The sequence below is a fragment of the Malaclemys terrapin genome, chromosome 6, assembly GCF_027887155.1.
Source record: "Malaclemys terrapin pileata isolate rMalTer1 chromosome 6, rMalTer1.hap1, whole genome shotgun sequence".
NCBI lineage: Eukaryota > Metazoa > Chordata > Testudines > Emydidae > Malaclemys > Malaclemys terrapin.
The window spans coordinates 79,063,801-79,090,753 of NC_071510.1; the positions used below are offsets into that span (position 1 = coordinate 79,063,801).

Below are 26,953 nucleotides of genomic sequence, written 5' to 3' on the forward strand. Positions count from 1 at the left end.
ATTTTGTATTTTCAAATCTCCACGGGGAAAAGTGGGAATGATCCAATTCTGAAAGCGAAGTTCTTACAAGCAATAATCAGAGTGTGTCTGTCTGTGTGTCAATGACAAAAGCACACAGAGAATTAAAATAACACCTTACCTACATAGGGCACTATTCTGTTTTCAGGCAAAAATCTCAGTGACCTCAATAGAGGTGATAACAGACATCATATAAGCACATAGGGCCAGATCCTCAGCTGGTGTATATCCTGGCGGCTCTGTTATACCAGTGTAACTGAAGTAACTCCTTTGATCTGAGTGTTTCCATTGCTCTCAGTTACACTGGAGTAACTCCATTGCAATCACTGAAGTTCCTCAAATTTCACATCAGCACAACTGAAAGCAATTGAAGTACTGAAGTCAATGGGAATTACTGTGATTTTATATTGATATAAGTAAGAGCAGAATTTGCCCTACAGATCTGCAGTAAGCAGCCTGTGAGTTATTGTCTGTAAATTATGCATTAATATAGGAGCATTGCTTTAGAAGGTTCCTAAGAAACATTTGTAAATCTAAAAATATGGGAAACAGAGAAATTGGATTAGACAATCCATTGAGGACACTACAGATCATATAGATCTATTGTTTATGCAACCTTTCTGCTTTTTCAGAGTCGGAGACTCCAGCAGATAAGGGGTATTGCTATCAATGGAGTTTATTCTTACAAGAAGAGCCCTGCTTTTGAAAATTAGGGTGAGCAAACAAAAGGGCAGAAGAGACTCATTTTCTTAATAGTTTTACTGACAAATTATATCCTTCAGGTTTTGGAGGAAGCATTCTGCTTCCACTCTAGTTCCTTACGACTGTGACCCTTTGGCTGTACAGAAAGAAGAGAGTCACCTTTTATTGGGGGAATGCATATAGATTCCAGTTCTAAGTATTATATGCATACTAAGCTGGAAATTGACATTCAGGTACCTTCCAAAGATAAAGAGTGAATCGATCAGAGAATGTTGCTCCCTTTGCTCCTTCACAACATTGCCGTCCTGGACTTTGCATGACAACCATATTTTGAATAAAGTCAGACATTTCCTACAAGATCATTCTCTTCCAAGGACTTTAACAAAGGTAAGAAAATATTGCAGTATTTTATAAAGGAAGATTTGAGAGTGCAGTCTGCCATGAGACATTACGTGACAGGCTTTTTCTGGCATAAACTCTCTCAGTATTAAATTGTTTAGACTTTCAGATTTAAATAAGCTGCTTTAGCAGCCAGGATCTCAGATGAGCTTTGGCCAGGGCTTCTTTCGACTGGTCATGCCCCTTATGACAGGAGCTGGGGGTGAGGTGAAGGAATATACACAAGGAACAGTCTATGCAGGAGAAACACTTTGGAGGTTGGGTTCACCAGGCTTAAGTTTGGTTTACACCAGCAGCCATGCAAAGTAGCTGGAGCACAGCCCAGAATTGGTCCCTCTATTTTTCTCTCTGATGATGTTTCGTTATGTTCTCATTTTTACATTTTAAATTTTAAAGTTTTATGACCAAAATATATATTTAACTCCTTGAAACAGGGACTGTCTCTTACTGAATATTTGTAAGAATATAGATTCTGATTGTGGCCCTGGGTACTACAGTAATATGACTCAGTCATCAGCAGGGATTAAACCTGGGGGCTTCTCTCTCTAAAGCATCTTCTACTACTTGAATTTGAACACTAAGTGCTAGATCTGCCAAAGAACTTAGGTGCCTGTCTCTTTAGGTGACTAAATCCCAGAATCAGGCCACACTGGGATTCACAACACCCCCCCACCCTGCCCTCAGCTGTTAAACCCTTGCAGATGCCTATATTTTTGCTGTAAAAGTTGCCTAGGCACCTATGTTTCTGTCTCCGAGCATGCACACTGCAGCCCCATGCCAGGCATTTGAACACCTTAGCCCCAGAATGATGCACAAACCAGGGGAAGACAGGTAGTCTTCCTCCTAAATCACTTGCAGGGCCTGATCATAGTAAGCGTGCTCAGACATCAGGCCCCTACAGATGAGTTTACACAAGATAGCCCACCTTAAAACTTTTAGCCCTAGACCACTCACCGAGCATGTGAGTGACCCCTGCGTCACGCCCCCCCTCCACTTGAGGATGAAAAGGGCATTTGAACTGGAATCTGCCAGTGTGTGCTCTGCCCACTGGGCTCAGCAATATTCTGGTATGGGGCTCCCTCAATACCGCCTGTTGAAGTTGTTCCACTGTGGATAAATAATGAAAGAATCACTGGACCAGAGAGCACTTTGGGCACAGACATGAGCATAACTCTGTAGCCTAGTGGTCAGAGCACTCACCTGGGGGACCCAGGATTCCAGCTCATCTGAGACAATATATATACATATTGGTAATAATCCACAGAGGAATAGCTTCAGAAGGAGGTACTGAGGGAACACCACCTCAGGCCAGTGATTACAGCACTCATCTGAGAGGTGGCAACTTCGCCTTCAAATCTCTGTTCCCCCTCAGCTAGAGGGGGGACTTGAATGGGGGGAGGATCTCCCATATCCCAGGTGAGTACCCTAACCACTCAGCTAAAAGTTGTAAGGTGGGCACCACCATAACCCCCTCCCCCGCACCTCCCATTGCTAATATGACATAGGCACCTAGCACCAAGAGAGGTTTGCAGCTAAGAATCCCAAGCAGGGGGAGGCACTTCACTGCAGCATGGTCTTGGCACCTATCTCTGAGAGGGGCAGGGCTTACCACACAGACTTGGCATGGCATCTCCTGTTGGCTATTTTAGGCAAGGAGTTGCTTATCATGCTGGCCTTTGTGAATCCCATTCTGAGGCACCTGCCTCTCCCCATTCATTGCATAGGGAGCATAGGTACTGAACTCAGGCTTTGAGAATCCCAATGATTTTCTAGGTGCCTAAAAGTTAGATGTGATGATGCTGAATGTCATCATGCCTAAGCTTCTTTATTAATCTAGCCCTAAATCCATTAGGCGGGGGCAGCAGTAGATCAATCAGATAAAGGTGGACACACATACAATTGGCCAGTGTATTATTTACACAAGTAAATAATAAATAATAATGCCTTCCAGATAGGGAAAATATGCTGCTACTTTCTAGAGTATTTTGAATAGATCAGTGAGTTGCAACTGTAAAAGAAGAAAAATTCTAGAATGTGGAATCAGTCTGTTTGCTTTAACCATTAGAATGTGTATCAGTGTTTTATCTGCGCCGAAGGCAATGATTTGCTGCCGTCTGTCCGAACCCACTAATGCTGCTGTTAAGATTACCATCAGAAGTACTCTCTGAATTTAGAAAGAATTGTCCTATCACATGTTGTATGTGTAGTTTAATAAACCCAGGGACAGCTTTATACATTTTCCCTCCGCATTTGGGAGAGCTATATTAAACACATTATCCAGAGAATTTGTTATTGGCAATGTTACAGGGAGTGCTGATGGTCCGAGAGTAATAGTGTGCAGCAGATTTCCCCCCAGCCCAACATTCTTTTTAAGCTGTATCTAGGTCAAACAAGAGCAGTGCAAGTTGCCAGTCCATACACTAGAAGTTGTAGTTCCCATGTGATGTCTCCATAAATTTCCAAACCACACATCCTTCAGAAAAAAAAATAAAGTTCATATTATTTTGTTACAGCCATGATTTTCATGTCCTTCTATATGAGCGTTTGTCGGCATTTCCATTAGAAAGCCTGCTTTTGAGAGGTTTGTGTAACTCACCTATAAAAATTTGCTTTCAGCTGAATCTCAGCTCAAGCCAACCAATACCGTATATATACAAATGTTCTACATTTTTCTAAAGTAATAGTCCAATCAGTACATTTTATAATAATGCTGCTGCAATGTCTAGGATGTAGAATATTATAGTTTGTTTTAATGGAGGGGGGTTGTTTTGGCCTTATTTTAGTTAGGAATGAAAATATATGTGTAGGTGTGTGTTTATTATTGTAAGATGCTTTGGGTCTTTTGTAAATCAAAAGCTTTTGATTTTAAAAAGTGAAAAACTGGGCAAGTGAAGATGAGCTGTATTATGGACCACTTTTTTTCTGGCAATTTGAAAATGAATCTATACCTAATATCAAAGTCGAAAAGAAAATATTACTGCTTGTGCTCACAACATGTCTCCTGATAATTAATACACAGCCAGATCCTCAGCTGGTGTAAACTGAAGTAGATGGAACAATGCTGATTTGTACCAGATGAAGATCAGGCTCACATTTTTTTTAAACCATTCAAAGTGCATGGCTCTTACTAGCATAGTTACCACTAGTCTAAAAGCCTTTCTTAACTCTTGGCTACATAATAAATTAATTCTTTTTTTAAAATGCTACCTTTTATGTTTTACACTCAGAGCAATTTATATATTAATTCATCTGAAGGTTTTTATACCAGTAGGTTTACCCTTATAAAACAAGTACAATCCAAACAAAAATTTAACATTAGGATTTTAGGGAAAACTAAACCAAAAACCAAGCAACTCAACAATAGGAAATTCAAGAATATCTCATTCATGCCAGGCAGCCTTTTTGCATTTATGGCATGAATAAAGATGGACTGTGGCTGTGAGCCACGTTATGTAGAATTTTGTCGTTATTTTTTTCTTTACTTATTTCATAGCCACACAATGGTGCATTTCTTAAATCCACTCTTCTGTTCTGAAGATGAAAACGATAATATTTTACTAGCTACGTTGTCAAAGTTTACTGTGCATCTTGCACATTCACACTGGTGCTTGAGCTGAATCACAAAGAACTTCCTAATTTTTCTCTGTCCTTTGCAAATAACTGTGTACAGAACTAGCCTTCCCAAAATATGTAAAAGGTTAGGGTGAAATCTACTTCATTACAGAACTATGATTCAAAGGATGTAGTCATACACTTTGGGATAATATCCTTTGTTTCCTCCACGGACAAGATCCATTACTTGGACATTCAGGGTTCATCTGAAGAACAATCACTAAGAGTATGTCTTCACTACCTGCTGGATCAGCGGGCAGCGATCGATCCAGCGAGGATCAATTTATCGCATCTAGTCTAGACTAGACACGATAAATTGACCCCTGTGCGCTCTCCCATCGACTCCTGTACTCCAGCTCCGTGAGAGGTGCAGGCAGAGTTGACGGGGGAGCAGCAGCAGTCAATTCACTGCCGTGAAGACACCACGGTAAGTCGATCTAAGTACGTCGACTTCAGCTACATTATTCACATAGCTGAAGCTGCATAACTTAGATCGATCCCCCCCAGTGTAGACCAGAGCTAAGAGTAACCACAATGCGACTTAAGCTCCTGCTTAAATTTAACTATATCCTTAAGTGCCTTGAGGCATCAAAGCCAGATTGTTCAGTACCATGCAGAATAGACCTCTAAGGATCTGACTCAGCAAAGCACTAAAGCACCTGCTTAACTTTAAAATTTGAACAAGAATAGATTTAAGCACATTTAAAATGTAAACATATAAATTAGAGCCCAAGAACATTCGGTTTATCTTTGAAATGGGAATTCTTTCAAAAGACCTCTATTGTAGGTCTAAATTAAAACATACTCATCTGCTCATTAAACTCCTTTCTTGGAGGTAATACCACTTGAATGCACAGTATTATTTAGTTGCTCAAATTTTTTAGAAGTTTCAAACATGTAAGGTGAATTAATCAGCTACACTCTTCTTGCAAAAAACAAGCTCTCAGAGTTCTATATTTCTCCCATATCCTGGTGATGCCAAACACAGTGGCGCCATGGGATATGTGATAGCAAAGAAAATGCAACACTAGAAGATGGCAGTGGCAGGCATGGCATTGGCTGGCATGAGATGTAAAACAGCAAATCCAGACATACCCTTTCTTATTATCAAAATATAAGAATGCCTGCAACATGTAGGCATGAAAATACCAAATGCCAGTTTTTTAGGGTTCTTAAAAATCTGAAATATATTTTGCAGAGAGGAGCAATGTGGGACTGGGAAATGTCTTCATTTATTTCCAGTTTAAAACAAAAACTCTTTCTAACTAAAACAAAGAAGGAGCTGCCATTTAACAGACAAAGTGAACTAGTCTGGATCCGAAAGGGAGCCCACTTCCCATTTTGGGAAATACTGCAGCATATCGGTAGGACAGTCTGTTACCTGTACAATTTGAATTGGGAGCCGAGAGTACTGTACCTCCTCTGGTTTTTTGAAGATACCTGCCATTTGGAACACTCTCATTCATGTTAAATTGCTTCTGAGAAGTATTTTTATGAGCTCTAGGGGTGATCCATCTCTGACACTGGGGATTTAGCTACACACTTAGAGGAGGTGAACTAAATTTTCCCTTCAATTTGTTGGGAGAATTTTGATGAAAAGCTACTGAAAGCCCATAAGATTTCCCTCCAGTACATCTCTGCTGAGGGGGCTGAATTTGTTATCAGGAATTTCCCATTAATACTGTATGGTCTGCTAGTAACTGGTGGAAGGGAATTAAAGCAAATTACAACCAAATCCTAAGGGCCCAGCCAAATGGGATCCTTTTTTTCAAAGTATCTTCTTCCATATTCCACCTCTGGTCATGGTTTCTGAAGTTTGTATTGTGCAGCTAAAAATTTCAGATCCTCCATTTTTTGATTCTTTTTTTTTAGGAGTCAGAGCACATTAAGAAAACTCCTAACAGTTTTTTCTTTCTTTTTCTGCATCAGACTTTGTCATATTTCATTTAATTCTTAGGATGGCAATTCCTGGGGGAGGGGACAAAACAAAACCCAGATATAGAGACAAAACCATTTTGGATCCGCAATTCCAGAATGTGTAGAGTGCTGGGAATTTGTGAAAATGTTAATGGGCTAGAAGTTAAACCCTCTACTGAGTTAAAAAGGAAGAACATCTGCGTTTGAGGAGATCAGTTGCTGATACAAGCAAAAGAATTAATATTTTGGCTGCATAAAAAGCAGCTTTTAGCCATTTACTGAGGCAGTTAACATTTGGACAGAGACATTTAAACCTTTAAAGTTTCTTGAATAACATAAAAAATGGAGGGAGATCTTATATTTCTATATATTGAGCATAGGGTACATATCAAAAAGGCATGCAAAATAATTAAAATAATACTTACAACATAATTATATTGTAAGGCCTGAAAGATGAGCCTTGAATGAATTGTCATTTTTCCCTAACCATTCACCCATGTTTGCTCAAACTGGTTAAATTCCGCCCCCCGCGGAAATGTTCCTTTATGGGGCCGGATCCAGCATCTATGGTCTGTAATGAGGAATAATTGAGAGAAGATGCTCAGATTATACAATGACAAGTACCTAGATACATAGACAAGGCAAAATATCGTAACAAATACAATTTGTAAAGTTGATGAATGACACAGCACCACAACAATGTTGTATTTAAAGAACCATAGCAGTTTCCAAACAACTTACCTTTTGGTCTTTTGAAGTAATTATTTTAACATTTTTGGTAAGTAAATGGCATTTTCTCACGCATGGTACCATTTTCTATCAAAACCTTAACTGAAATAATTCTAGACACACTGTCATGGAAAAGAAACTACTGACTCAAGAGATGATAATATAGTTAAATTGTATGTCTTTTACACTTGCACTAAGTGGTACTAAGGAAAATAATGAAACCCAAATCAAAGTGAGCTACATCCTTCATGTACACATCCTGTATTGAAAATAAGGGTTTCGGGGGATTTACAGAAGTGAAGACATTTAGAATTAAAGCTGAAAAGTTATATGTTCTGCAATACCTAGATACAACTGGGTGTAGGTTTAACCACCTGAGTAAGATGCCTAACTATTGGACATATGCCACGTTTCTGCCATAATATTAAATTTCCTTGGTTTTGTGGGCTTAAGTAGTTTAATGTGTTTTTTGTAGTATCTTAATTTAAAACAAGAAGCTATGGATTGACTAGTTTGATTTGGAGATTTGTAAAAGCATGCCCCTTTATGATTAAGACAGGTATATGAGTTAAGTGATCCAGCATTTAAATTGATGGGATCAACCTTTATGTGTTTTTTGTCCAAAGAAAAGTAATGATAGCAGTAGAGTAAAGACACATAAAACTGCCTTGCTGGAGGAAGCTGGGCCTCCTATTACCTCTGTCAATTAAAGTCAATACAGGCTGTGTATCCACCTACTGGCAGCTTTAATCAGTGTCCATCATGTCCAGAGAAAATAGCCTCAGAGATGGAGCAAGAAACTAGACCACTGTCAGCACCCTTTGTCCCTTCCATATGGATAGGACATGATTCCACAGGATTAGCCAACAATTATATGCTCTGAACTGATCAATTCAGTCAATTTACTGTGCAAAGTAAATTGATCCTTCAGAACAAAGGGTTCTGTCAGCAGGGAGGTACCTGAGAAAGCAGCATGCCTGTGTAAACAGTTCTGTCCTTGTCCCAGTGTGGAGTGGCCCAGCGCCATATGGTGCCACTATGAACTTATTAACTGACGGATTAACTCATCTCAGCATTTGGGATCCCCAGTTTCCAGCTGTGAGAATGATTGATGGGCTAACTACTGCTTCAGTCTTGGAAGTTATTTCCTCCATTTAACAGAGTCAAGAAGACAGAAAATTGCCCCCTTTGTAAATGCTAATCTCACCACTCCTTCGAACACCCAACATAGCAATTTATTCAAGGCAAAGTCTTAAAATTGGGATAGTACACATCAAATGCATACTAATTAGCAATTTCTTTTGAAGGCTCCATCGCTTATTAAGGGTCTCCTTTTCCATATGTTCATCATGCCCCACTTCACCCTTTAATTACAAAACAGCACTTTCTACTAATTGTGAGAAGGTACATTGTACCCAGTATCTGTATTAAAAACTATACCTTCTGAGGCCTAATTTAGGGTCAGATAGAAGGCAGACAGATAGGCAGGCATGAAAGCTTAGTACCACTGTCATCATCTTAAGCATATTCATTTTTAGCCCCCCTGAATGTGCTGCTTAAGGGAGCATTCCATGAAAAGAGTATTCTTTTGAGATGGCAAATTTCATGTTCTCACTGCATTGTTACGAACACTCAGTAATGAGGAGGTAGTTATTCCACTATTATTTACTAGGATCTTACTACCAAGATTTTTTTTTTTTGTACTTTGTACTAGAAAATAAAAAACATTCAGTCAATAATAAAACAACAGTGTAGACACTATATTGGAGACAGAATTTGTTAGTAGAATTTGCTCTATATTGGCTCAGATCATATTTAGTTTCTTTTTTTACAACTCATAGCTTTAGGTCTGTTCATATATTCATTATGTAATGGACCTTGAATTTTCCAAAACCTAGAAATATGTTACCTGTAGATACTGACAGTCACATAAGATTTGCAGTATGAATGTGTAAAACATTAGGAACATTGTAAAAGAAAACCTGAGCAGGACAAAAAATTAATGTCTTGTTCTTGTTAGAAATACTGAAGTTTCTGTTTTGTCTTGCTTTCCTTATGTGACCCAGGTAACTGTAACCATAATACCAATTATTTACATGTCATTATTAAGTCCATCATTATTAACAGCTGTAGCAACAGCTGCAGGTACATAAAGAATTGGTGGTCAAGCTTTAAAGTAGATATCGTTGCTATGGTGTTTTATTTTCTTATTATTTTCTAGACGTCTTTGAGCTGGTTTAGTTAGTTATCTTCTGCAACACATACTGCTCCTAAAGACCTGACTGAAGTAAATGTGGGTTATGAAATGAGGAAAGCTGTAGAATGTGGATTAGAACAAAATAAAAGATCCAAATGCTTATTGGAATTTATGCTTCAATAATAACCTGTATCATTGCTTAAAGGACTAAAATGTCCAAGCGGTAGGAATTCAATAGAAGAGGATCATTTTTAAAACTATTCAAGGGAAAATAAAATTCATGTTTCAGGGACACTAGAGCTGGTCAGAAAATGGAGGGAAATGTTCACTGAAATCTTTGCTAAAATATTTTTTGTTGTTTTTTCTTGAAATTTCATTTTAATGGAAATTTTCCAACCAATCTAAGTGAGAAACATGAAGCCCTTATCTTTAGCAATGAACATGAAAAGAACAATTATCTAATTGCATTTCATATTGCAGTATTTTAAATAACTACATGAAACCTTAAAACTGAGATTAAAATAGATGGGAGCTCATACAAGTCCCTGCTCCCAGTTAGCACCACGTTATGGGCTGATATCCACAAAATATACTGTAGAGAAGTACAGTCAATGCTGTGGTTGCCCCGTCATCTTTAACTTAGATATTCTTTCCAAATCTTGCTGTTCTTGTGGTAGCTATGCAAGATCAACAATTGCTTCCAGAGTCCCAGAGGGAAGACTTCATACAGTGCAGTAGCCTTTAACTTAGTTTCCTTGCCTTTGGAATAAGACCATGCACCGACATAAGGCAAGCCAGAGTACTTGGGCTACATAAGGGTACACTTCAGAGAAGGTGGGGAAATGAAAACTGGGCCAGATGTGGGGCAGATTCCCCCACAGCCTCTGTTCCAGCCTAAGGAATTTCAGCGTATGGGCTGGAATAACATTCAGTCTCCCTACTCCATTTGCAAGGGATTTTGAGCAACTGGAGCTACATAAATTTGAATCCAGAGATCCTCCATGTGCCTGTCCCCTTTGTATGTTAGCCTATGTGGGGCCAGCATGACACCCTTGATTCAGTGTCTAATGGGTGCTCAGGTATACCTGCTTACCTGCTGTGCCCAGGGTGCCCCTGCAGAATGTGGAGGGTCTTGCCCTGGCCCTCTGTACCATGGGTGAATTGCACTAACAACATATGTCATTTTCATCCAAGGTTCTCAAAGTGCTTTACAAACATTAGTGAACCAATTAACCCCCACAGCACTCCTGTGAAGCAGGCAAGTATTGTCATATCTTTGTTCAAGTAGCTAGACTAGGAGGTTAAAAGACTTGCTCAATATCACACAGCAAGTCAGTTATGTGGGGAAGAATAGAACTTAAGAATCCTGGCTGCCAGTCTAGACTCTAACCTCAGCTTGTCAGACTATTACTATTGTTTTACCAGTTATTTTGCATGTACTTTTCAGTGTGCATGTGAGCATGTGTGCTCTAATTCTTTCAAGGGACAGTGGTCTCTTGCTTTCCCTTTTTGGAAATGCTATGAGAGTGTCTGTCATTCCAGTGAATAGCGTTACTTTTATGCACCTGCATGGGAGTTAACATTATAATAATTACTGACTACTATTCAGCCTGGCAATAAAGCATCTGAAACTGTTTGAAAGTTGCATGTTGCCAACTGTGAATTTTATCATGAGACTCACCACATTTACTATTTTTCTTAAAGCCCAAGAACTTCGAGCTGAGAATCTCAGCTTGCACTAAAAGAAGAAAAATATGTAATGTTCTCAGCCTCGTGGTTGTGGGAAAAGCCTGAAAATGTAGTGAGTGGACCCAAAAGGCTTACAAATCAAGATGGCAAATAAAAAGAACGCCAAAATTATTAGTCTTAGAAATCTCATGATTTTTAAGATAATCTCACAGTTTTTGGAGAGCTGACTATTTTCTGAATGTTTGGGGTTGGCAATATTGCATTTTCTTTGAAGTTTAATAATAGCTCTAAGGATTACAATATTTTTCCCTAGAAAAAACTATTTCACTTAGCAGGCATTTTATATGATATGTCAGGTCTGAGCCTGTTGAGATTTGAAATGGGCCAACATTTTAAACCTCAAAAATCACGTTTTAAAATGGAAACTGACAGACCCCTACAGTCTTGCAAGTGGTGATGCTATCATAATGAAATGTAATTAAATTGTCTCTGTCAGGGAGAGAGTTGGCCAATCATTCAGTGTACATTTTATGTGCCATCATTTCTTTCATTCAGTATTAGCTTCATCATCTTAAGGTGTTTTATTTTCAGCTTTAGCATCACGCTGATCAAACTGCACCTCTTATTCCTTTTAATTGCTAATGCTTTAAAGATGCTGCATCTTTCTGTTCACACTACCAAATCAATTTAGGCATCTCAAAAGCATTTCTAAAATATCAGATCCTATGTCAGCTGAGCAGAACAATGTGCTAATAATTATATTTCTCTTTCTAACAGGAGATAAAGCTCTAGAAAAGGTGACATACAGCCTAGGATATTCAGACTCTAGCTTGAAGGTCAATTGGACCTACAGACATATGTTACAAAATCGGCAACATGAAGGCTGACAAACCAAGAGATCAGTTACATGCATTTGGAATATTTAATTGCTGCCCTAACAGTTTAAGCAATAGTTTGGAAAGGTTCACAGATTCTTGTTCTCATAGGGTGATATTCACCCTTGTGCAGTGGGCCAGCAGGAAGCCTATGCAGCAGTTAATCCCTATTTTGGAGACTTAAGAAGGCTTTAAATGGTACACCTTTCTTGTGCTAGCCCTCTGCAATGGGGAGAATTTCACTATACTGCATAAAGAGCCCTTACTGACTAGTCTATGGGGGATGCTTTACCCCTAATATTTGAGCTTTTCTATTTAAGGACAAATCCTGCCTTCTCCTCCAGATGCACTGAGCTCCCCAGATGCAGTGGAACTAGTATAGTTCCAACGTTTGGGGAGGGGGCAGGATTAAGGGAACCACATAGAAGGTGTGCAGCTCCTGAATGCAGTAGAGTTCTGCTTTATGGGGGCTGTCTGTACAGTGCTGTGCCGGCAGTGAGTAAAGTTTTTGCTTCTGAGGGTACCTCCTAGATCCACTTCTCATTTTCCCCTACAGTGCCCCGGGAACTGTGGCTGTTGCATCACTGTCTCCCCACAGGACTCCTTTATACACTGTACAGTTATTCAGGCTGTTAGGAAAGATTTTTCCTTTTTGAACAATTTTCAATTGTAAGCACTAAGATTTTTCCCACACAGTAACTCCTGTGGCCAACCCAGATAAACATAGCCCAAAGGGACAAAAGGAAGATGGGTTAAACCCTTGTGTAAGCAGGGAAGAGAGTAGACAGGTTGTAGGGTTGTCCAGGGTAAAACAAGTCACTTTTAAGAGTTTGAGCCATGGCCCATAGGGAGAGGAGAAACAAACTTTATTCCCACACTTTAGGTAAATTATTGAGTATTTTCTTGTCATGTAAATGTGACATAGAAGACTGGTGAGGGGGAAAACACAAGGACAACCCAAACCAACAATGAAGACATCTGCTCAATTCCCAGCAGCACTTAAAAACCCTTGTGAAATGCTAGGGGACATTAAAAGGAGTAGAGAATAATTGTTAACAATATTATAATGCTATTGGAGAGGAAGAATGACTTTGAGTTTAAGGCACTGGACTGGGACTCAGGAGGTCTGTTCCTGGTCTGCCACAGATTTCCTTTGTGATGTTGAACAACTCACATAATCTCAGAAGGCCATTCTATATAACAGGGGCTGCCCATAGTTTCAAGGTGCCATTTCAGCAGCAAAAACAGTCTGGCCACACCCACTTTTCCTCAGCCATTCCTTGGGATAGCAAAGGAGCTTATACACTGGGGCTAAGCCCACTGAGGATTTCCTAGGGCATGGAAAAGCCTCAACTGGCCAATTGAGATGGTCTTAAGGCTTTATTACATGAGAGAAGCACCAAAAATCCTCCGTGGGACAGAGGACCTGATCCTACATTTCCATGGCAAAATACCAGATTTATGGACTGTGGAAATTTTCACATAAACTGGTGCAAGTGCAAGGTCACTGGTCAAAAGAGCCATTGAATGCGCTGTTATAGGGGGACGTGCCTCATCAAGCTAATTGAAAAAGCAACAAATACTAATTTTCTGGCACTGTGCTGTCCAAGAGCTTTCTATTATACACAAAGCATCAGGGACTTTGCTGTGACTTCAGTGCATTGCACATGCATGGAAACCCTTTTAGTTAAAGTACTTGACCATACTTCATTGTTTATTGGCCAATATGTGTAACTTCATTTAACTTGTACAGCCTGCTTAGGTTATGCCTAATGACAGTTTTATTTGTTTTGCAGTTTTAGCCTTTCATTTTATTTTACTTTTGTTATGGTTTAACACTCCTTTAATTTATTAGAATTATAAATGCATTTGAAATGTGAATGCTCTCACAAACAAACACAGATCATTACCTTTTCCTTGCCATGTGTGCAACCTTTTGTGAAATCTACTCTGATGCACTGGATGTTGGTGAGAAAAATCAGAGCGGGAGATAGGCAGGAGGGAATGACAGAAAGCCTGTGTACATACTAAGTACCACTCATTAAACCAGGTCCCCAATTAATATGACCACTACACAGAGGTGAAAGGGCAGAGAATTATTGCCAGTGGCCTCAGCAATGACAGGGAAGCAACAGATCGTATTTCCATATTGGCCTTCACCTTGCTTGCAAGGATCCTTGCATTGTACACACAGCAGCTTGTCCTTGTTGAACCTCATTCAGATTTCTTTTGGCCCAATCCTCTAATTTGTCTAGGTCCCTTTGTATCCTATCCCTATCCTCCAGCGTATCTACCACTCCTCCCAGTTTAGTGTCATCTGCAAACTTGCTGAGGGTGCAGTCCATGCCATCCTCCAGATCATTAATGAAAATATTAAACAAAACTGGCCCCAGGACCGACCCTTGGGGCCCTACGCTTGATACTGGCTGCCAACTAGACATGGAGCCATTGATCAGTACCCATTGAGCCCAACGATCTAGCCAGCTTTCTATCTACCTTATAGTCCATTCATCCAGCCCATACTTCTTTAACTTGCTTCCAAGAATACTGTGGGAGACCGTATCAAAAGCTTTGCTAAAGTCGAGGAATAACACATCCACTGCTTTCCCCTCATCCACAGAGCCAGCTTCTTGTCATAGAAGGCAATTAGGTTAGTCAGGCATGACTTGCCCTTGGTGAATCCATGCTGACTGTTCCTAATCACTTTCCTCTCCTCTAAGTGCTTCAGAATTGATTCCTTGAGGACCTGCTCCATAATTTTTCCAGGGACTGAGGTGAGGCTGACTGGCCTGTAGTTCCCCAGATCCTCCTTCTTCCCTTTTTTAAAGATGGGCACTACATTAGCCTTTTTCCAGTCACCCGGGACCTCCCCTGATCGCCATGAGTTTTCAAAGATAATAGCCAATGGCTCTGCAATCACATCCGCCAACTCCTTTAGCCCCCTCGGATGCAGCGCATCTGGCCCCATAGACTTGTGCTAGTCCAGCTTTTCTAGTCCTGAACCACTTCTTTCTCCACAGAGGGCTGGTCACCTCCTCCCCATGCTGTGCTGCCCAGTGCAGTAGTCTGGGAGCTGCCCTTGTTTGTGAAGACAGAGGCAAAAAAAGCATTGAGTACATTAGCTTTTTCCACATCCTCTGCCACTAGGTTGCCTCCATCATTCAGTAAGGGGCCCACACTTTCCTTGACTTTCTTCTTGTTGCTAACATACCTGAAGAAACCCTTCTTGTTACTCTTAAGATCTCTTGTCAGCTGCAACTCAAAGTGTGATTTGACCTTCTTGATTTCACTCCTGCATGCCTGAGCAATATTTTTATACTCCTCCCTGGTCATTTGTCCAATCTTCCACTTCTTGTAAGCTTCTTTTTTGTGTTTAAGATCAGCAAGGATTTCACTGTTAAGCCAAGCTGGTTGCCTGCCATATTTACTATTCTTTCCACACATTGGGATGGTTTGTTCCTGCAGCCTCAATTAGGATTCTTTAAAATACAGCCAGCTCTCCTGGACTCCTTTCCTCCTCCTCATGTTATTCTTCCAGGGGATCCTGCCCATCAGTTCCCTGAGGGAGTCAAAGTCTGCTTTTCTGAAGTCCAGGGTCCATATTCTGCTGCTCTCCTTTCTTCCTTGTGTCAGGATCCTGAACTCAACCATCTCATGGTCACTGCCTCCCAGGTTCCCATCCACTTTTGCTTCCCCTACTAATTCTTCCTGGTTTGTGAGCAGCAGGTCAAGAAGAGCCCTGTCCCTAGTTGGTTCCTCCAGCACTTGCACCAGGAAATTGTCCCCTACACTTTCCAAAAACTTCCTGGATTGTCTGTGCACCGCTGTATTGCTCTCCCAGCAGATATCAGGGTGATTAAAGTCTCCCATGAGAACCAGGGCCTGTGATCTAGTAACTTCTGCTAGTTGCTGGAAGAAAGCCTCGTCCACCTCATCTCCCTGGTCTGGTGGTGCATAGCAGACTCCCACCACGACATCACCCTTGTTGCTCACACTTGTAAACTTAATCCAGAGACTCTCAGGTTTTTCTGCAGTTTCATACCGGAGCTCTGAGCAGCCATACTGCTCTCTTACATACAATGTAACTCCCCCACCTTTTCTGCCCTGCCTGTCCTTCCTGAACAGTTTATATCCATCCATGACAGTACTCCAGTCATGTGAGTTATCCCACCAAGTCTCTGTTATTCCAATTACATCATAGTTCCTTGACTGTGCCAGAACTTCCAGTTCTCCCTGCTTGTTTCCCAGGCTTCTTGCATTTGTGTATAGGCACTTAAGATAACTCACTGATCGTCCTGCTTTCTCAGTATGAGACGGGAGTCCTCCCGTCTTGCACTCTCCTGCTCGTGCTTCGTGCTTCCTCCCGGTATCCCATTTCCCCACTTACCTCAGGAGTTTGGTCTCCTTCCCCCGGTGAACCTAGTTTAAAGCCCTCCTCACTAGGTTAGCCAGCCTGCTTGCGAAAATGCTCTTCCCTCTCTTCATTAGGTGGAGCCCGTCTCTGCCTAGCACGCCTCCTTCATGGAACACCATCCTAGTGCAAATTAGAACAACCTTCATGCTGCTCTGGTTTGTGTGAAGGAATGGCCTGGCTATAAAACTGCCCAAGTATTGTGGGAGTATAAAAGTGGCATAAGGACACCTTAACATCTGGAGTCCCACTGAGCACCCTTCAGTTCCAACTCAGGAGCATTGTAATGAAGGGGCTTGTACAATCAGACCCATTCATTTTTATACATTGTTAGAAAACCAAAAGGCAGAGACATTCAGGGTAAAAAAAATGTTAAAAGACTCCAGCCACCTAGGGTTTGTCTGGATTAGAGGCTTCAACTTAATCAGCTAGCCCCATCTTAAGTACCTTAGAAATTTAAGATGTGTCAGTGAGAATGTGCTACCTAACACATTCCCAAAAATACCCTTTTCTAGTCTATTAAAGACTAATCCCTAGTAATAAAAGCAGTTGAAAACTTTTTAGGGACAACTTGAGCATGGTAGGTGCCTTTCTCTCAGGAATACTATAGAAGGTATGGAAAGACATCCTTTTCTATCCTGGGTGCTGGAAATGGGGTAGAGGCGAAGGCAACTTAAACCACCTTTCTATCTCCTTAATTCTGCTCCTCATCAGGTGCCTGCCCAGCTCCCAGCATAATTTGTGAGCCATTACGCCTTCACAGAACAGCCATTACACCTTTCAGAAAAACATCAAAAAGCCAAACCCTACCAAAACAAGACACTCCACTGAATGTGCTTAGCCCACCGGGGAGAGAATGAGAGAACAAGTAACACATGACGGCTCTTAGTCATGGTACCTCATCCACTACTGTAAGGCGCTCAGATTCTACAGTGATGATCGCATTATAAGAACCTGAATAGAATAAAATTGTGAAATGTGTGCTGTTGTGCTGTTTTGAGGATTTGACAAGGTAAATTTTGAGGAAAATAATTCAGGAAATATGTTGGAACTGTCCAAGTTCATTAACAAGTTTCTACTGCATCTTCTCTTCTCTGTGTTGAAGCTCAATAGGAGCCAATGTGGTGGGGATGTGGTGAATCAGACCCTGTTCATACTTCTTCTGCATCCCCCTCTAAGGCCCTCTGTTAGAACAGAGGTTGTGGCCTTCTCAGCAGTCTGGTGACTCCTGTGGATGGTTCATGTGGGCTTCCAGGGGTGAATCACAGCCCAGACATGTTTTAATTCTGATGAAAAGTAATAGAAAAGTAAATACAAAAAATGAGCATAGACTTGTCTCTGAATCCTACTATCTTTATCCTTGGGGATTTGGATTCCATTACAACTATTAGCAAAGATCAAGGGCATTTTATTTTAAGGGCTATTCTAATTGGGGAAAAAGTTAATTCTACAAAACTAGAAATCAGCTAAAGAAATTAAAATTGATGTGCAGGCTGTAGTAGATGTATTGGATCCTTCAGCTGGGAGTTGAACCTAAAGCTCCAAGGGCATTTTTTCATAGCTCTCCAACTCCCTAGCCACTCCCCTCCCTCCATGCGTATTTTACCTTTGATATCCTTGAGGTTCTTCTTCATCTCTCCCCTCATTCTGTTCTTGGGGCCACAGGGACACCTCTGCTACCTTCCCAAGTCACTGAGAGACAATCGGTAGCCTCTTCAACCAGACGCTTCATCTGGTCCCTTTCTCCTCTATCCTAAAAAGTGTCCTAGGCAAGCAGACTATGCTAACCTCCACTTCCAGTAGTATATTTGGAACAGAAACTCTTCTAGTCCTGATGTATCCCTTGGCTATTTAGTGAGCTGGGTAAGGGATCCCTCATTCCCCCTCAGAAGGGATGCTGACAACCATACTTTAGCTCAGAGTGAAACTGCAGGACACCAAATATGTTAACACCACCCCTCCACCCCAATAAAAACAACAAAAAATGTCACAAATTGGATCCTCTTTTTAAGTGTATGAATATTATTCCTGATGCTGCTCATTATCTGTTAAATGCTGCTGATATATTCAGCACTTCAGAAGTCACAAATAAAGGCAGTCCTTGCCCCACAGTTTAAGGTGTACACTGAGATGAGAAAGTGCACGGGAAGACCCAGGAGATGGCATTAATTTAGAATTTCTGTTTTTTTAATGTTATTTTCAGTTCCCTTCATAAAATGTTGAGAGATCATTTGACTCACATGGATCAATATTTGTGATCTTTTTGAAGAACTGAGGGTCAGATTCTCTGCTGGGTGGCAACTGACTTTGACAGATTTCTATGCTGATTAACACCCAGTGGAGAATCCAGCCCTGAATCTTAAGGAGCAGTTGGAATGAGAAGAGGGTGGAGTAGATGGGAGCAGCCCATAAAGTGTGGACTATATTAATATTAAACAGACATTAATTAATGCCTGTTTCAAGGGTGGTGGAACCACGTTGGGGAGGGGCTACCACCCCTTCAGTGGAAATTTTTTCAGGGCTTGTCTGTGCCCCACCCCCACCCACCATGGGTCATTCTTAAGTGTTTCACATACTCAGGAGGGGCTCTGTGGCTGCTGGAGATGGAGATGAGAGTGGGACCCAGAGCGGCTGAGGAGGTCACCCTGGCACCCAGGATTGGGTTGAGGAGCAGGTAGGAACTGGGGGACTGTCAGCAACTCTCCTTCGTGTGAAAGACTCTTTCCAGCCTGGAGCCAGCTGCCCCCAGCCAAGTCTCAGTAGATCCCATTGCACCCAATACAGAGCACCCACCCTGCTCACTATCCTATCCCTGACACCCTGACTGTCCCCCACTCCCTATGCACAGAACCCATCCTGATGTCTGCCCTAACTCCCTCTGCTCCCCATGCATAGCAGCCATCCTGACTTCCCTCAACACCCTTCCTTCCCCCCTCTGCCCCTAGCTCCCCATGCTGCATACATTTGCTGCTCTCACCCCTCCCCACCCCCCAATTCAAAGGGAGCTTCCACCACCTCTAGCCTGTTTGTAAATACTTATAGAATACAGAACACTGATGGAGTAAAAATAAACCGTCAATATAACCATCTAATGTGTTAAAGATTATTTAGAAATATTAGGCCTGATTCTCCTCTCAAATCAGTATTATGCTTATGTAGCATCACAGATGTCCCTATGGATTTACACCAGAATGTGTGATGAGAAACAAGCCCATAAGATGTACAGATAGAATATTTAAAGTTTAAGTTAAATACAGAAATGCAAAGGAGCAGTGTAGTAGGTCCTAGCCGGGGCTCGACCCTTCCGGGCAGGAGGGGAGCCACACCGACTCACTACTCTGGGAATAAGCAGTCAGTTAGTCCTGAAACTCCGGCTCTTTGGTGCAGAGTCGGAGCAACCACAGTTAAAGCTCAGGAGCCCAGGCCCTGGATCAGGGCGGGGCAAACACAGTTAGCTCAGACCCTTGCTTGCTGGGCTGAGCGGGCAAATAGTTCAGAGCCCAGGCCCTGGATCAGGGCGGGGCAAACACAGTTAGGCTCAGGTCCTTATGGCAGGGGCTGAGCGGGTAAATAGTTCAAAGCCCAGGCCCTGGATCAGGGCGGGGCAAACACAGTTAGGCTCAGGCCCTTGTTGCAGGGGCTGAGCGAGCAAACAGTTCAAAGCCCAGGCCCTGGATCAGGGCGGGGCAAACACAGTTAAGCTCAGGCCCTTGTTGCAGGGGCTGAGCGAGCAAATAGTTCAGAGCCCAGGCCCTGGATCAGGGCGGGGCAAACACAGTTAGCTCAGGCCCTTGTTGCAGGGGCTGAGCGAGCAAATAGTTCAGCGCCCGGGCCCTGGATCAGGGCGGGGCAAACACAGTTAGCTCAGGCCCTTGTTGCAGGGGCTGAGCGAGCAAATAGTTCAGCGCCCAGGCCCTGGATCAGGGCGGGGCAAACACAGTTAGCTCAGGCCCTTGTTGCAGGGGCTGAGCGAGCAAATAGTTCAAAGCCCAGGCCCTGGATCAGGGCGGGGCAAACACAGTTAACTCAGGCCCTTGTTGCAGGGGCTGAGCGAGCAAGCAGTTCAAAGCCCAGGCCCTGGATCAGGGCGGGGCAAACACAGTTAAGCTCAGGCCCTTGTTGCAGGGGCTGAGCAGGCAAATAGTTCAAGGCCCAGGCTTCTGTAGCCGAGCGTTGGGTGAGGGGGAAGCCTGCCACCCGTACGGAGGGTGGCAGGGGGGAACGCAGGCCCACCCACTCCACTGCGTTCCAGCCCGGGGCCCTAACAGCGGTTGCTGCCGCTGCTGGTCAGTGGGGTATCCAGACCGCAACACACTGACATAGGCTCACACTCAGTTGCAGCCGGACCGGGGTCGGCTATCCCCGGGCTACTTCCGTGATCCCCCTCCCAGCCTACCTCGGTCGTTGCGCCGGGATCGGGCCAGTCCACCTGCATGGGCTCCTCTCTGCCCGGGCTCGGCGGCAAGTCTGGTAGCTCTGCCGGGAAGTCCGGCCAATGGTCCTCAGGCGGCTCCTCTGGATAGCAGCAGGGGCTGAGGGGTTCGGGTCCAGTCTCACCCTCAGGGTTCGCGGGGTTCGGTTCCCAGGGGTTCTCCCAGTGGCGGGCGTGAACGGGCTCCGGCGGCTCCTCCTCGTAGCGGGCCCGGGGTAGCTCAGGCCAGCTAGGGTCTTCGACGGTCTCCTGGCCGGGAGCTCCCGGCCGCACGTCTGCTCCCTGTGGTGGCTGGCCGCCAACTGAGCTCTGGCGGCCGGCCTTTATACTTCCTGTCCCGCCCCTTGACTTCCGGGGGGCGGGGACAGGCGGTGGTGGTCCCACCCACTCTGGTGCCGGCACGTGGGCTCCCTCTTCTGGGCAGGAGGGGAGCCACACCGACTCACTACACACCCCCCCCCTTAAGACTGGCTCCCGCCTGTCGGGGCCATGTCCTGCCATCTCCCCCATGCGGGATAGGAAGTCCGCATTCGTATGGTCCTTACCTGCTCGATGCTGGACCGTAAATGCGTAGGGTTGTAAGGCGAGGTACCACCGCATAATGCGGGCATTATTATCTTTCATCCGCATTAGCCACCGGAGGGGGGCGTGGTCTGTGACGAGGGTGAACGGGGCCCCGAGGAGGTAGAAGCGCAGGGCATCGCAGGCCCACTTCACCGCGAGGGCCTCTTTTTCCACCACGGCGTAATTCCTCTCCCGGGGGAACAGCTTCCGGCTGAGATATACCACGGGGTGGTCCTTTCCCTCCACTTCTTGGGACAGGACTGCCCCTAATCCTACGCCGGAGGCGTCGGTCTGCAGGATGAATGGGCGTTTAAAGTCTGGGCTATAGAGAACCGGCTCCTGGCAGAGGCACTTCTGCAGTGTCCGGAAGGCCGCTTCACATTCGGGGGACCATCGTACCTGCCGGGGGCTGTCCTTCGTCAGAAGCCCCGTTAAGGGTGCTGCGATGGTCGCGAACTGGGGGATGAACCGTCTGTAATACCCAACGAGGCCCAGGAACTGCCGAACGTGCCGTTTGGTTGATGGGGTGGGACAGTCCAGGAGGGCCTGGACTTTCCCGACGAGGGGCTTGACCTGCCCGCCCCCGACGGTATAGCCGAGATAGTTGGTCTCTTGCCAGGCAATCCGGCACTTTTTGGGGTTGGCGGTCAGGCCCGCCTGTCGTAGGGACCTTAGGACCGCCGCAACCCGGGGCAGATGATCCTCCCAGCTGCGGCTATAGATGACCACGTCGTCTATGTACGCCGCCGCATAGTCCTGATGGGGCTGCAGAAGTTGGTCCATCAGCCGCTGGAAGGTGGCTGGGGCTCCATGGAGACCGAATGGCATCCGTGTGAATTGGTACAGCCCCGTTGGAGTGGCAAAGGCGGTCTTCTCTTTTGAGGTCTCCTCGAGGGGGATCTGCCAGTAGCCTTTGCTAAGATCTAAGGTGGTGATATACTGGGCCTCCCCCAGGCGGCCCAGTAACTCGTCTACACGGGGCATCGGGTAGGCATCGAAGCGCGAGATGGCGTTTACCCTCCGAAAGTCGATGCAGAAGCGGCGGGTACCGTCCGGCTTGGGCACCAGGACCACCGGACTACGCCACTCGCTCTGGGACGGTTCGATGACGCCCAGAGCCAGCATGGCTCTTACTTCCTCCTCGACCGCACCCCGCATCCGATAGGGCAGGGGCCGGGTCGTCTCTCGAACCACCTTTCCCGGCTCGGTCTGGATGGAGTGTTTGACCAGGGACGTGTGGCCCGGTACGGCCGTGAAGGTTCGCTTGAAGGTTTGCAGCAGGCAGTTAGTCTGTTTACATTGCTCTTCCGTGAGCGATTGTCCTAATTGGGGTGCCGGGGGGTCATCCGTCGAGGGTACCTGGGGTCCCAATTCCGGCTCGGGCGGGCATGGGTTGATTAAGAGGCCCTCCCGGTCCTGCCACCGTTTCAGCAGGTTGACGTGATACCGCTGGGTTTCCTTCCGCTTGTCCGGTTGCCGCACCTCGTAGGTGACGGGACCGACCTTACGCACGACTTCGTAAGGTCCCTGCCACCGGGCTAACAATTTTGACTCACTAGACGGGAGGAGGAGTAGGACACGGTCTCCTGGTTGGAACTCCCGGACTTGGGCTCCCTGATCGTAGGTCCGTTTCTGCCGTTCCTGCGCCGTCTTTAAATTTTCGCGGGCCAGGGCTCCGGCCTGGGCAAGGTACTCCTGTAACTGGATGACATATTTCAGGAGGCCCTGGGCTGGGGACGCTGACTGTTCCCAGGTCTCTCTCATCAGGTCTAAGAGGCCCCGCGGTCTGCGTCCGTACAGCAGCTCGAAAGGGGAAAATTTTGTTGAGGTCTGCGGGACTTCTCGGATGGCTAGCAGCAAGGGTGGAAGGAATTGGTCCCAGTGGCGGAGGTCCTCTGCGGGGAATTTCCGCAACATGCTTTTCAAAGTGCGGTTAAACCGCTCCACCAACCCGTCCGTCTGCGGGTGGTACACGGACGTCCGGAGTTGTTTGATGCCTAAGAGGGCACAGACCTGTCGCAACAATTGGGACGTGAAGTTCGTTCCTTGGTCGGTCAGTATCTCTCTAGGCAGTCCTACTCGGGCGAAGATTTTCAGCAATTCCCCCGCGATAGACCGGGCGGTAATACTTCGCAGGGGGATGGCTTCGGGGAACCGAGAGGCATAGTCCACCAAGACCAGGATGTATTGAAACCCCGCGGCACTTTTCGGGAGGGGGCCCACGAGGTCCATGGCGACCCGTTCAAAGGGCGTCTCCATCACTGGCATGGGGACCAGGGGTGCCTTGGGGATCCCGGGCGGGGCGACCCTCTGACACTCTGGGCAGGAGGCGCAATATTCTTTCACCTCCTGAGAGATTCCTGGCCAAAAGAAGCGCGCCAGGATTCGAGCGAGGGTCTTCTCTCGCCCCAGGTGCCCGGCGGCTGGCACATCGTGGGCCAACTTCATTACCGCCCGCCGGTGACACAGGGGCACTAACAGTTGGGTTTGTGGTTCCTGGGTGCGGGGGTCACGGTCCAGGCGGTAGAGCCGGTCCCGGCGTAGCTCAAAATGGGGCCACAGGGTGGCCCGCTGGGGGTCCACAACCTTCCCGTCTACTGCCGCGAGCTGCTCGTAGAAGCGGCTAAGGGTGGGATCCTCTCGCTGGTCCCGACAGAAATCGGTATCGAAGCGGGGCTGAGGGGCCGGCTCCGGCGGCGGTCCCGCTGCGTCCGTGTTGTCTATCTCGGTCGCTGGACCCTGCTCGGGGGTCTCGGAGGAGGACCCCAACCGATCAGCCTCCAGGGCCGGCGTGGACCGTAGGACTTCCTCAAAGGCCGGCCAGTCCCGACCGAGGATCACAGGGTATGCAAGATGGGGAGCTACCCCAACCACCAGGTGTCGGGTGATCCCCGCGATGGTTAGGGGGACCCGGGCGCTGGGGTATGGTCGGACATCCCCATGGATGCATTGTAGATGAATACATCCGAGGCGGTTATCACCCGGCGGTACCAGGTCCTTCCGGACCAACGTCTGGCCACAACCCGAATCGATCAAGGCCCGCGTAGTCCGTCCTCCGACGGCTGCCGGGACGGTCAGCTTGGGGTTCATGGCTGGCCTGGCTCGAGTGTGGCCCGCCCACACTTGCCCATAGCTGCAATCCATCTCCGGACAGTCTCGCCGGAGGTGCCCCATCTTCCCACAACTGAAGCAGGGTCCAAGTTCAGGTCGTCTGCTCCGGGGGCCTTCCCGGCTTGGGCTCCGGGGGGGGCTTCGTCGAGCCCTTGGGGGCCCCTGGCCCGGGGCCACTGGTCCGGTCCGAGGAGCCGGGTCCGCGTGCCGGGTCCGGGTCTCGCGGCGGGGTTCGGGCCTCGGTGCGGGGGGTCGTGGTCCGCTCAGGGGTTCCCCTTTCTTTTCGCCGCGGGCTGGTTCGGGCCCGGGGCGGCGGAAGGTGGGCCCTACTGCATCTTCGGCGGCCAGGAAGTCCTCCATTAGTGACACTGCCTGGGCCAGCGTCGTCGGCCGGTGGCGAAGCACCCAGGCGCGCCCTCGGGAGGGTAGGGTGTGCATGAACTGTTCCAACACCACCTGCTCGGTTACCTCCTCCGCCGTCCGGGTGCCGGGCTGTAGCCACCGTCGGCAAGCCTCTTTTAAGGTTTGGGCCACTACCCGCGGTCGGGCCCTGGTGGGGTAAGTCTGGCCCCGAAACCTTTGTCGGAAAGTCTCGGGACTGACGTCGAGGGCGTCCAATATCGCGGCCTTCACCAGGTCGTAGTCCCGTGCTTCCTCAGCCGCCAATCCCCGATAGGCCACCTGGGCCGCCCCCGTCAGGTAGGGGGCTAAGAGGGTAGCCCACTGGTCCCTGGGCCACCCGGCGACGAGGGCTACCCGCTCAAACGTGACCAGGAATGCCTCCGGGTCGTCGTCTGGGCTCATCTTAGTCAAGCGAAGGGGGGCAGCTAACCGCGGCATCTCCGCAGCCTCCCCTGCCGGCCCCGGCGCGGGGCGAGGGAGCGTGACCAGCAGCTGCTGCAGCTGGACTCCCAACTGCCGCACCAGCTGTTGCTGTTGCTCGAGCTGGGCTGTGTGCTGCTCCTGCTGCAACTGGAGTTGGGCGGCATCTCGCTGCTGTTGCTGTGCGAGCTGAGCGGCCTGCTGTTGCTGTTGCTGCTGCAGCTGGGCCGTCTGCTGCCGCTCCTGGCTCTCCGTGAGCAGCTGAAACAGCCGCTCCATATCCATCCTTAGAACGGGGGGGGGGCAACGGCCACTCCCCCTCTAGCCCCTTCTCACAGGGGCAGGGGCTCGTGCCCCACGTTGGGCGCCAAATGTAGTAGGTCCTAGCCGGGGCTCGACCCTTCCGGGCAGGAGGGGAGCCACACCGACTCACTACTCTGGGAATAAGCAGTCAGTTAGTCCTGAAACTCCGGCTCTTTGGTGCAGAGTCGGAGCAACCACAGTTAAAGCTCAGGAGCCCAGGCCCTGGATCAGGGCGGGGCAAACACAGTTAGCTCAGACCCTTGCTTGCTGGTCTGAGCGGGCAAATAGTTCAGAGCCCAGGCCCTGGATCAGGGCGGGGCAAACACAGTTAGGCTCAGGTCCTTATGGCAGGGGCTGAGCGGGTAAATAGTTCAAAGCCCAGGCCCTGGATCAGGGCGGGGCAAACACAGTTAGGCTCAGGCCCTTGTTGCAGGGGCTGAGCGAGCAAACAGTTCAAAGCCCAGGCCCTGGATCAGGGCGGGGCAAACACAGTTAAGCTCAGGCCCTTGTTGCAGGGGCTGAGCGAGCAAATAGTTCAGAGCCCAGGCCCTGGATCAGGGCGGGGCAAACACAGTTAGCTCAGGCCCTTGTTGCAGGGGCTGAGCGAGCAAATAGTTCAGCGCCCGGGCCCTGGATCAGGGCGGGGCAAACACAGTTAGCTCAGGCCCTTGTTGCAGGGGCTGAGCGAGCAAATAGTTCAAAGCCCAGGCCCTGGATCAGGGCGGGGCAAACACAGTTAACTCAGGCCCTTGTTGCAGGGGCTGAGCGAGCAAGCAGTTCAAAGCCCAGGCCCTGGATCAGGGCGGGGCAAACACAGTTAAGCTCAGGCCCTTGTTGCAGGGGCTGAGCAGGCAAATAGTTCAAGGCCCAGGCTTCTGTAGCCGAGCGTTGGGTGAGGGGGAAGCCTGCCACCCGTACGGAGGGTGGCAGGGGGGAACGCAGGCCCACCCACTCCACTGCGTTCCAGCCCGGGGCCCTAACAGCGGTTGCTGCCGCTGCTGGTCAGTGGGGTATCCAGACCGCAACACACTGACATAGGCTCACACTCAGTTGCAGCCGGACCGGGGTCGGCTATCCCCGGGCTACTTCCGTGATCCCCCTCCCAGCCTACCTCGGTCGTTGCGCCGGGATCGGGCCAGTCCACCTGCATGGGCTCCTCTCTGCCCGGGCTC

General features: G+C 47.0%; 1 long non-coding RNA gene across 1 annotated transcript in view; it reads right to left on the bottom strand.

Moving 5' to 3' along the window:
• LOC128838864 (uncharacterized) overlaps positions 1-26,953 on the bottom strand; it is a 167,820-nt gene that overhangs the window by 13,930 nt on the left and 126,937 nt on the right. Inside the window, exon 2 of the long non-coding RNA XR_008445294.1 lies at positions 7,074-7,219. This is a non-coding gene — a long non-coding RNA (uncharacterized LOC128838864). The remainder of the gene's footprint in view (positions 1-7,073; positions 7,220-26,953) is intronic.